Source organism: Pituophis catenifer, unplaced genomic scaffold, assembly GCF_029215685.1.
Source record: "Pituophis catenifer annectens isolate HBS135680 unplaced genomic scaffold, rPitCat1.0.hap2 SCAF_3, whole genome shotgun sequence".
NCBI lineage: Eukaryota > Metazoa > Chordata > Lepidosauria > Squamata > Colubridae > Pituophis > Pituophis catenifer.
The window spans coordinates 28,139,050-28,151,917 of NW_027256883.1; the positions used below are offsets into that span (position 1 = coordinate 28,139,050).

The following is a 12,868-nucleotide window of genomic DNA, read 5'->3' on the forward strand; positions in this document are numbered from 1 at the left end:
CTGTCTTTGGTTTACATCTTCTTTCCTTTCTTTTTCCCATCTTTGAAGTTGCTTCAATGTGTTAGAACTTTTGGAAGCTTAAGCACCTAAATATCTACCTTCCTTAGTGCAGGTAATCTGTAAAAACAAACCTTGACAAAACTAGGTTTATGGAGATAGATCTGTGGCATATCTCATTAACTGACAAACAATTTGATCTACTGGTTAAAGCATCAGGCTAGAAACTGGGACACTGTGAGTTCTAGTCCCACTTTAGGCATGAAAGCCAGCTGGCTGAATTTTGACCTGTCACTCTCTCTCTCTCTCTCTCTCTGCCTAAATCCCCCACATGGTTGTTGTGGACTTGTGGTGGGGAAAATAGGAGGAGGAAGTAGTATTATCTATATTCACCATCTTAAATTATTTATAAAAGTAATGAAGGCAGGTTAAAAATAAACAAATACATTTTTGATTAAAAATTCTCCTATGTGCAAGACTGCATGATTACATGGCTGTCTCTTGTGTTTCAGCAACAGGGCAATATTTGTTAAGTCCTGTATTTATGGACTTTGCACATGAACAGTCAAAGTACTCTCTTGTTTTTTTAGTTCTCCTAGGGCTGAACAGGGGAGAGGTCTTGGATAGAAAGGCTAACAATTCTCCAGTTGACAATTAGTCACTAAAGGAAGTCAGGAAGTTCATCCTATCATAACTGTCCTGTATCAGGGAACCCCTGGATTTTAAATTACTTTCCCTCCTGGTTTGTGACTATGTACAACAGAGCAAATTAAAGTAAATCCTGGGCAAGAAAAATGAATCCATACAGGAGCAAATGCAGTGTTTGGAGCACAAAAGAAAAACGGATTGGGTGAGTAATGCCAGCCCTGGGAGAACTACCAAAAGGTTAACAAGAATGTATGTAGCAGAATAAATCATTTATGTTCCTGACAGTTTCCGTAATACAATCCCCTCTAGGATTTGCAACGATCAACATAATGTGGCGAGGATTTATCTGATTCCCACAAAAATCCTAACTTATCAGGGGGACCTTAAAAACTAAGAATTACATAAAAAGAAAAACAGCAATGATAAGATTGGTACCATATAAAGATGCATATATTTTTATGGTGTAAAATTGCCCTGTCTAATCTCACATTCACTAGACACACTGAACTATATTACCTTTTGCCTGAACTATTATGACAGAGGATAATGAGATATGCAGTTCAATAAATCTAGTTATCTTGATCATCTTAAGTAGAGATTGAACATTTGTAGCAAAACATGTCTGTATCCTTGAGACATTGCCCATCTGCAAATGACTGCCAAAACAGCAGCAAATAACAGATCTTAAAATAACCTATATGCTCAAAGTTCCTTAGAAGCAGAAACTGTAACAAAATTAGTACACAATAGAATTGTGCTGTTTTCATGCTGGCCCCATGCTGAAAACATTCTTTTAGTTTCTTGAAACGTTTCTCATGTTTCTACAGTGGTAAAACTGATGAAAATCAGTTGGTGCCTTTCATCCAATCTTTGGGTCGTTATGTTAGTAAGTTCAGCTATCATGACTCTTTTTTCCTGGTTAGATCCAGGACATGAGAAAGAAACAGAAAACATTTTGCTTCAACAAATAGTAATCCTAAAGACACTGCTTTTCATGTATCTTCTGCATTATATGAAACTAAGGAAGGAGGGAGGGAAGGAGAGAGAGAGAGAGGGAGGGAGGGAGGGAGATGGAAGGACAGCCTGTCTAACAAAACCCAAGCAAAACCAGTTCACCAAAATCATCTTCTCTGCAATGAACTCTGAACAAATTTTAAAAGCCAAAGTTACATGCAAGCGAGCAACTGAAATTTAGCACGACTGATTCAACTGATTTATTTTAAAAAGGTGCTTCTGTGTAGGTACTGTATATGGATTGTCTTCCATTGTTTTCTTGTATTCCCCCTTCCCCAATAAACTCCTTCTTATAGACAGAATTTTGGTCTACTGGTTTTAAAAAGAAATTTCTCACTATAAACTTCTTCACATGTAAGCTTGCATGGTTGCGGCTTGCCCCTTAGGGGATCTATAAGCTCCAGATTTTTCATTTTAGACAGGAAGATATAAAGCACTGTCATCTTTTCCCCCCAAAGTTTTTAATGTTTATCTAAAAACTCACCATTTAAACAAATGAGGCTGTGTCAACCCTTACCAGTTGGAATTCATCAATCTTTTATAGGAGCCAATCAGTGCTGTTGGCAGTACCATGATTTGCAGCTCATAGCAATCAGCTTCAGTCAAACGCTATTCAATGGAAGAGATCTATTGCTCAGGGTTGAACTGTGGAGTCCTTGGTGCTCACTGAGCTTGCTTGTTTGCTTGCAGATGTTTCATTATCTGTTGACATCACTACTCTACTAGGTACCCCTCATTACTCAACTAAGTAATCTCATCTTCATCAGCAGGCACTAATTACTGTAATTTTTAGCTATCTGGCATTGATGGAATGCATTCGTCCAGGCCATTCTACAAACCAATTCACAGGAAAAGAAAATGCATTTTTTTGGGTGTTATGTCTATGTGTATATCTGAGAGTGACTTCATCATTGTACTATGAAACCTCCAAAATTACTAGGCAGTTCAGAATAAACTCAAGCACACATATGCGGTGGCTCAATGGCTAAGACACAGAGCTTGTCGATTGAAAGGTCAACAGTTCAGCGGTTCAAAACCCTAGTGCCGCGTAACGGGGTGAGCTACCGTTATTTGCCCCAGCTTCTGCCAACCTAGCAGTTTGAAAGCACGTAAAAATGCAAGTAGAAAAATAGGGACCACCTTTGGTGGGAAGGTAACAGCATTCCGTGCGCCTTTGGCATTTAGTCATGCCGGCCACATGACCACAGAGATATCTTCAGACAACTCTGGCTTTGAAACAGAGATGAGCACTGTCCCCTAGTTGGGAACGACTAGCACATATGTGCGAGGGGAACCTTTACCTTTACCTTTTTCAGAATAAACTCAAGCCCGCATACCACAAAGAAGAGAAGCATTTGCTAAACTCAAAAAATGAAACAGCATGATCCTTTCCAATATGGTTAAAGCTGGGGGAAAATAAAGTTTTTGAGTTAGAAAAAGACATTTTTAAAATTTCTTTACTGATAAACTTGCAATACAAATCTGCGATCTGTAGTTTTTACAACAAACCCACTTCATATCCTTTTTAGCACTGCTATTCTCTGGGGTCTTCGGAAAGAGATTTTCATCAAACCAGCAGTAAAGCAAACAGACTCATAAACCAATGATCTTTCACTGAGACCTAAGCTCTGCAGGAAAGTAATAACAAAACAAAACAACAGAATTGGGTGGGACCTTCTAATCCAACTTCCTGCTCAAGTAGGAGACCCTATACCCGTTATGGTGAACCTCTCTGTGCGCCCTCTCTGTGGGCATGCGAGCCGTCACCCCAGTTCCGCTCCATTGCACATGTGCGCACACCTCCCATAGGCCAGCTGGTCATCGGGTCTCTGCCGTGCATGCACAGGGGCGGGGGGCCTGTGGGGGGCGCACGTGTATGTGCAGAGGGGCGGGAGTGTGCGTATCCACGGGGGGGGCGAGGCGCGTGCAGGGGTGTCATGTGCGCATACCTGGGGAGCAAGGTGCATGCAGGGGCGAGCACGCATTGCATTTTGGGGGTTTGAGCACGTATTCATGTGTGCTTTGGGCACTCCGTCCGGAAAAGGTTAGCCATCCCTGCCCTATACCATTCCAGACAAATCACTGTCCAATCTCTTTTTGAAAATCTCCAGTGATGAAGCACCCATAACTTCTGGAAGCAAGCTGTTCCAATGATTAATTGTTAATGGATTCATCTTTCCCAGAGTGCTTTGATTCCACTTGGCTATCCTAGGAAGTTAGAAAGTTTGTGTTTCCTTTATTTCTTCTGTCCCAAACTCTTTTCTCTTTAGGGCCTTGACTATGTTGTTGACTTTTCAATTTTAAGCTCCAGTATTATCAACAAATAATTGCTTGAAACAAATAATTGCATGGTTAGAATTTCTGCTTTTCATATTAAAAGTTATTTTCTTAAAAAGTCAGTTACCAACTTATAAATCTATGTCATCAGAAATAGGCAGGGTAGAATAAGAAAGATTCTTACAACACCTGTTTGTTTCTGTTTAGATTTTTGCTTTGTCAACCCATCACGCCTCTGCAACGTACACTGAAACACAAAGGAATCCAAAATGTGGTTTGAACTGGCTGTGTGGGGAAACACCTGGATCTAAACAGACACGCATAACTGGGTGTGCAAAGGTTTTGGCCATCTCAGAAAAGCTTACCAGTTCTCAGCTATTTCATCTTACTCATGTTTATCCTAGGCCTCTAGATTCAGTTTTTAGCCTCTCTTTTCTACTTTTGGTGAATAGAATAGAATAGAATAGAATAGAATAGAATAGAATAGAATAGAATAGAATTTTATTGGCCAAGTGTGATTGGACACACAAGGAATTTGTCTTGGTGCATATGCTCTCAGTGTACATAAAAGAAAAGATACATTTGTCAAGAATCATAAGGTACAACACTTAATGACAGTCGTAGGGTACAAATAAGCAATCAGATCATATTTGGAAACAGTCAATATAAATTGTAAGGATACAAGCAACAAAGTTACAGTCATACAGTCATTAGTGGAAGGAGATGGGTGATAGGAACGATGAGAAGATTAATAGTAGTACAAACTTAGCAAATAGTTTGACAGTGTTGAGGGTTAGGGTTGTATGTATATCATATGTATACCATAAAAGAAATATTATTCTTTTTATATCTTTACACAAAAATAAAAAGATTGCATCTGCAAGCAGTTTTGGTCTGCTTTGACACAGTGGAAGCTAAAGGCTCTTTCAACATTACCTTGCTACAGCATAGAAAATAACATCTGTGTCCAAATACATTACTATATGTTTTTTTAAAATGCAGTGTGTTTTACTTCCCATTGTAAACGTGTGGCTTAAGAAGTCTGTTTGATGACAAAAGTGTATTTGTAGCGGGAGGAAAATATTTTAAAAATAACATTGATTTTCTCCTTAATGAACAAAGCAACATTTGAAATGCTTCAAAACCTGTATTCCTGCACAGATATTCTTGAGTACAAATTGTTCAACTAGTGTTTTTGTTTTGAAACGTTACCAGTTTTGTTACTGTTTATCCCACTGCTTCTTCTACCAAAGCCAACATATGTTGTTCTCTTCTCCAGTCCCAGCCTCACCACCAACCCACACAACTTTTGCTTCTCAAGCAACATATTGGGCTAATGCAAGAAAATTTGTCTCCAGGATCACCCAAAAGCATCAAAAGTACAGATGGTTTCTTAAATAAAACTATTAAAGTGTTCTGCCTCTAGAAGGTGCAGATTGTTCTCAGGTTCTAATTCAAATGTCTATGGAGATTCTCAACCATCCAAGTCATGGATGATGCTCAAAGAAGCCCAGTTGCCTTTGGGAAAAAGCATCTTTCTAACTCAGAAGTTAAGATTTGAATCCAAGCAAGTTAAGGCAGATTCATTCCTAGTGGCTGCAGGTAGTTAAAAATGCAGCACCTCTTTCAAGTAAGTCACATATCCTATTCTTCTGACAGCAATACCGAATAGTTTATTGTTTGAATTTCCCAGTCTAACTTAAACCTTTCTACTTTCTGGAAATCTCCCATCTAAATATTTAATATGTCCAACCCTGCTTAACTAAGAAGCCCAGACAAGATTAATATCCCAAATTGCTTCAGATTCACAATGTTTCAATCACTTGTCTAATATAATATATTATCTTATATTATCTAATGTAGAGAAGAACTTAGAATAACTTTATTGTCACTTTGAATGTACACTAATCGGCATACATTAAAATGCTTTAAAATAGCAATTTTCTCAAATTTTCTTAATATGGTCAAATTAATTACATTAATTCTAAGGAATTTTCTGCCTCCCTATATTAGCTTCTAATTGTCGTGAAACATAACTGTAAATGCACATAGAAACATGTATACACTTCTACTGTATCCTATGCATTTGTATTAAAATTCCATACCCAAAACTATCTACTTTATCCACATTTCTTGGGCAATACCAAAAAACCTGTTTAGAGTACCCCTGATTCACCATCCCCAGATATTTGATATTTCAGCTGAATTACCTTTTTTCCTATGAGGTTTACGTAACATGCTATGCTCAACAATTGAACTGTATTATCATCAGTTCCCCACAATACACAGAGCCCAAAGATTACCATTCATCTGTAGCCTAGTTTCCCATGCCATGCAAACCTCCAGTGTCTCCTTTCTCTCTGAATAGGAGGAATTCATTTAATAAAACTGCCAGTATATAAGAGGAACATTAAAACTCTACCAAGACCGTGAGCATGAATGGGCTGGAAATCATGACCCATGATGGACAGTTAAAGGATCTGGATATGTTTGGACTACAGAAGAGAGAAAAACACAGATGTTACAATGCCTGTTTACAAAGTTTGGCATGACCTCCACTCCCTCTTGGTAGATGGGGTGGGTGGGATTTTTCTATGTTCAGATTGTGTATATCCTGCATAGTGTTTTCAGTTAATAATGACCACCAGAAGGCAGTACATAACTAATCCTTATTGGGGATCATCAGAGTTGTTATAGCCAGATCTTATTCTAAGAGCTATCATACTTCATACATGAATGTATGACAAAATGTAAATCTTAAGAGAACTTAATAGAAGGTAGACAGTTTTATACCATTTTATCAGAACCCTGCCATATTGTTCAGCATCTGGACCTAGATAACTCCTAAAACTAATGAATTGCATATAATTATCTAAAATGGAATGTTAATGAGTTGGCAGAGGGTTTGAGGCAACAGAATAAAATCTGGTTATGTACAGGTAATCCTTGATTTATGACCACAATTGAGGCCAAAATTTCTGTTGTTAAGTGAGACAGCAGTTAAGTGAGTTTTGCCTTATTTTACGACCTTTCCTGACACAGGAAGGAAAATTGAATCACTGCAGTTGTTAAATTAGTAAGACGGTCGTTAAGTGAATCTGGCGTCCCCATAGACTTCGCTTGTCAGAAGGTCACGAAAGGTGATCACATGACCCTGGAACACTGCAACTGTCATAAATATGAGTCAGTTGCCAAGCATCTGAATTTTGTTCATGTGACTGTGGAGTTGCTGCAATGATTATGGGAAAGACGGTCGTAAGTCACTTTTTTCAGTGCCATTGTAACTTTAAACGGTCACTAAACCTATTGTTATAAGGCAAGGACTATCTGTATGTCTCATGGTTCCAGCTTTTAAGTTAGAGCTAGGACAAAACGATGGGATGGGGTGGGGGGGGGGACGGGACGGGACGGACGGGACGGAACAGAACAGAACAGAACAGAACAACAGAACAGAGCAGAGCAGAGCAGAGCAGAACAGAACAGAACAGAACAGAGTAAGTGGGAAGGGATCTTGGAGGTCTTTTAGTCCAGCCCACTGGCCCAGGAGGAGAACCTATACCAGTGATGGTTAACCTTTTCGACACTGAGTGCTGAAACTGGAGGTGGGTGCCTGTGTGCGCCGGAGTGCCGGAACCCGGAAGACAGCAGCTGGCCAGTGCGCATGCGCATGATGGAACCCAGAAGAGCAGCTGGCGACAGCGTGTGTGCTCACAGAGAGGGCTCTGTGTGCCACTTCTGGCACACATACCATAGGTTCGCCGTGATGGATCTACACCATTTCAGATAAGTGTCTGTCCAGGCTCAATTTCCATTGAGCCTCACCACCTTTTCTAAAGAAAGTAGTGAAGCCCCTTTTGACATTAAAAAACAACAGCTGCATAATTGCATTCGTTTTCATGAACACACATATACTGTAAAGTATACAGAGTTTAATCCTGAGAAAGAAGTATGATATAAAAACTCAGCTGGGAGAGGCAGAGACAAAAAAGAGAAAGAGAAAGTTACCCATAGTAACAATAAACAAAGCAGACGGTGTGATACAGACATTCTTTTGCAGATATGATAAGTATCTTGATGTCTACATACTCTATGAGAAAAGGTGTAAAATGGCAGATGAAAATATGCTCAATTTAATGTATTCCGATTATTGGTTTCTATGTTGATGCCAATATTCAGTTCGAAGTGCTGACAAGATACCGGTATTCAAAACATTATTAGGAATGTTGATATGCCTATTTATGTCAGCACTGAAGATTAATAAATGCTCTTAAAAATGTCCAGAATGTTCCCAACTATTAATTTGTCTTGTTGAATTTATTTGGATTACTGGTAGTCCTTGACTTACATCAGTTCCTTTAGTGACCATTCAAAGTTACAACAGCACTGAAAAAAGTGATCTATGATCATTTTTCACATTTATGTGAAAAACATATGAACAGAGCCAAGGTTGGCGCAGTGGTTAGAGTGCAGTATTGCAGGCTACTTCAGCTGTCTGCTAGCTGCAGTTCGGCACTTCAAATCTCACCAGCTCAAGGTTGACTCAGCCTTCCATCCTTCCGAATAGATAAAATGAGGACCCAGATTGCTGGGGGCAATATGCTGACTCTGTAAACCGCTTAGAGAGAGCTGTAAAAGCACTATGAAGCGGTATATAAGTCTAAGTGCTATTGCTATTGCTATTGCTATTACTATTATGTTACAGCATCCCCATAATCACGTGATCAAAATTCAGACCCTTGGCAACTGACTCATTTATGACAGTTGCAGTGACCTGGGGTCATGTGATCACCTTTTGTGACCCTTTGACCAGCAAAGTCAATGGGAAAGCCAGATTCACTTAACAACCATGTTACTAATTTAACAGCTGCAGTGATTCATTTACCAACTGCGGCAAGAAAAGTCATAAAATGGGACATAATTCACTTAACAAATTTCTTGCTTAGCAACATAAATTTTGGGTTCAATTGTGGTCATAAGTGGAGGATTACCTGTAGAAATAAGAAATATAAAGCCATATTGATGAGCAAGAAAGAGCAGTTGGTTAAGTGGATAGTATCTTTATTAAGATCCATAAAGATTGCAGAAGAGTACAGAAGTGTAAATTGTCCAGACGTTTTCAGTGGTGAAGAGCTTATATAAATTAGGCTAATGTTTTATCCAAGAACTTCACTTTAAAGTCACTCTTAAGGTAGAGACTCAAGACTGAATGCTATAATCCAGCGGTCCCCAACCTTTTGGGCACAAGGGACCAGTTCCATAGAAAACAATTTTCCCATGGACCGGGAAGGTTGTGCTTTTGCACACTACCTAGATCCCACACATTTGCAGAAGAAACTTCACTAGCTTCTGCAGCCCAATTTCTAACAGGCCACAGACCAGTAGTGAGCCATGGACCAGGGATTGGGGATCCCTGCTGTAATCAATGGAATATTTTGAGAATTTATTGAGGGAAGATTGCCAATATTATATGCAACACACTTGGTCTGCAAAATCTCCTTTTGCCTCTATTGACCAAAGCATTGTAGGGCGAATATGGTAACCATAATGTATTTTTCCTTGTCCGTAAATACTAGCTTAACTTGTCTTTGCATGCCTAATGATGTTTTGTATTTTTAATCCGCACATTAAAACAGTAACATATTGAAAGAAGTGTACAACAAATACATATATCACAAGATATTGAACTTACTCTCGATTATCTGCTTTAACCTGAAACATTTTGGAAATGGTTTGTCGTTAAAGTTATGAGCATGATGTACACAGTAGGATATTGCGTTCAGTTGAACATCTTATCAGCAAATTACCCTGCAGTCAATAATAAAACCCCATATGTGGGTTGATCAGAATTAGATTGTTTTTAATTAATTTATAGTTTTGATTCCAATTTTTATACTTACCATTTTTATTAAGAAAATAACCAGTGCTGCTCACAGGAGTAACACACCAGGACTTATCTTTTTAGAAGCAATAGCAATGATATTATCTGGCATCCTTTCAAGTTTCTGTTTACTCTTCAAAGTGTTGATATACTGGGTAGATGTATTTTCCTAGCAACAATATATTATTTTGAGCTATACTAGTTATTATTCAAAATGTTTTGGTTTGAGTTGGTCTTGGAGAGGTAGTTTACCACTACAGTTGAGACTATTGCATAAATAAATTCCTAGCCCGATTTTCACGCCTACGCCTAATATAAGCCCTACCAAAAAAAAAAAAAAGCCCTACTTAAGCCCTGCCCGCTGTCTGGTTATACCGGGTGAACCCAAGAGCATGCGTAAAGCTCAAGCTAGGCTGGTGGAGGTGGGTGGAATTGCCCCATGTGCCTTTCACCCTCTTATCTTAGGACCAGGCCAGGCCTCCTATGCCCCAACACCTGTCACCCTGCTGTCTGACTTCTGCAGCCACTTGTGGCTGGATACCACATGGTGCATCATGCCAATGCTGCTGCTTGTGGTAGGAGGCCGTGTGGTGCTTTGTGCTGGTGCCACCACTCGCACATTCCGCAAGGTTCGTCGCACCGGTGCTGCCATGTGTGGCAGGATGCCATGTGGTATGTTGCACCAGTCATGCATGGAACAGCACAATATGCCATGCAGACTCCTGCCATGAGTGGCGACACCAGCACAGCAAGCCATGTGGCATTTGGCCGCAAGCATCCACAAGCGGCTGCAGAAGAAGTCAGGCAGCAGCGTGACAGATGTTGGGGTGTGGGAGCCCTGGCTGCGGGGGTCCTAAGTAAGTGGGTCCTAAGTAAGCGGGTAAGACATCCCCCAAAAATAAGAACTGGTGCTTATTTTGGGGCCCAAAAGAAAATAAGACTGAGTCTAATTTTTGGAGAAATAAAGTATTACAGGTGACATAATATAATTATGGGAAATCCAATTCCTTATCTGTACAATGAGTCACATTTCCAGGCTACTGGTTTACATAAAAAATAACTAAATGGAACTAACTAAATAAATGAAATCTTTTGCAATCTTTGCCCGCTCAACCTTTTTGCCCTATTCCCAGAGACAATCACACAAGTCCTTTCTTCTAGTACTACTCATTTACTTACATTTTTAATCCAGCCTAATAGCTAGAGTTCTCTTACATGTTAGGAGTATGTGTTTTTCTATCAATACATGATATGAATTAAATGGAAGACCCAGGATCCTGCAGTAAAGCTGAACAGGTATCAATAGTGTTTGTTTCAATTTTAACCCATGCAACAACCACATTCTCTCTTCTGTGTTATGTGTGTTTCTGTTCACAAGCATTGCCTTACAAATTCTAGCACTTGGGGGGGTCTTCCAATGAAACCCATTAGTAAGAGAATCACAACGGAAGAAACTAATATGCTCTGAATTGCTGAAAAGCTTTGGTAGACAGAAATGCACGATCATTCTGAATCAGTGGTGGGATTCAAATAATTTAACAACCGGTTCTCTGCCCTAATTACTAGCTGGGTGGGTGTGGGCATGGCCAGGGGATGTGACAGGCCCCACTTGGCCTCCTGCACCCCCCTGGGAGCAAAAACAGCACTCCTATACTTACCTGGGAGCCAAAATGGAGACACCTGGAAGGGGCTGGACAGGAAGGGGTGGGGCTAGCCAGGAATTTAATTACTGGTTTGCCCAAACTGGCCCGAACTGGCTGAATCCTATGATCTGGAACGAGCTCCCCCCGGAGATACGGAGGATTCCGGATCTGCATACCTTCCGTCACGCGCTTAAGACGTTCCTATTTCATCAAGCCGGCCTGACCTAAATTTTTCCTCTTTTTAAATGGAAATTTTAAATTTGGTTTTAATTTATTGGGGTTTTAAAATTGGTTCAGCCAAATTTATTTAATTAGTTTTATCTCTATTTTAAATTTTGTATCTATCTGTTTTATTTTATGGCTGTTCACCGCCCTGAGTCCTTCGGGAGTAGGGCGGTATACAAATTTAATAAAATGAAAAATGAAATGAAATGAATCCCACCATTGATCCTGATATGCTATTTAGGCCCTTCCTCCTGTTATCTTGTTGATTGTTATGAGGATAGAAAAATGGACTAGGTTTGCCTTTGATCTTCCAATCTTTTATGTATATGATTGATCTTTATCTGACAAAATGGCCCCAAGCCCTTAAGTTATGCCATGAACTGTTAATATCCTAGAGGCATCTGTTGGTTGAGCATCTTATATCCTTTGAAATTCTTATGCAAGTTTTTCAGCCTGAAAGTTTTCTTACAGGAATATTGCCCATCAGATAAAGTAGTTCACACAGTGGCCAAAGAGCTAAATTTAAAACCAATAATGTCAATATTTAAAGTTTTCCTGCATTCAGCAGAAGGGAACCAAGAATTCCACAGCTTTCCTGCATTCCTGCCACAGTATGGAGTGCAACCTGCTCAGAGGAAAGAGGATAGTCTTTAGTCATTTGCTTTGTTTGGTGATAGAAGGAGAGCCAGATCAATGCGCCCTGGGTTTTATTCTTGTTAAAAGTAACTAAAGAAAACGGTCTGATGGCATTGACGTGCAGAGCTCCTTAGAGCTGTAAATCAACCTCTTAATGATATGCATGCTATTTTCACAATGATTACATCAGCAGACCTTGGGGTCAACTTCTGAGTCATCAGAAATTATCTCAATTGGTCTTCACTAGAAAAAAAAAGCTCAATGGAACTAAGTGGGTCATACATAAAGGAGGCTATTGATTGCATCAGAAAATAAGTTGGCAGTCACTGCAAACAAATTATTCTCAAGTTTATCAAGAACATTTAGGTTACTCTCTCAGAGACTATCCAGTCACATGTGCTTAGGTTTCACTAGGGTACTCTTTAAAATTTCCCCATAGGTCTCCATGAATGAAGAAGAGTGTGTGTGTGGGGGGGAGTGCATGTGTATCTTCTTCTTCTTGTTGTGCTATATCCATCATCGGATGTTGGCGATCATGTTGGTGATCCTA

At 39.6% G+C, this 12,868-nt stretch overlaps 1 long non-coding RNA gene across 1 annotated transcript; it reads left to right on the top strand.

Moving 5' to 3' along the window:
- The first annotated feature begins 609 nt into the window (after positions 1–609).
- On the top strand, positions 610–5,294 carry LOC139313760 (uncharacterized). The gene is made up of 3 exons (XR_011600158.1): positions 610–847; positions 4,144–4,265; positions 5,216–5,294. It is a non-coding gene; the product is annotated as an uncharacterized lncRNA (long non-coding RNA).
- The last annotated feature ends 7,574 nt before the right edge of the window (positions 5,295–12,868 follow it).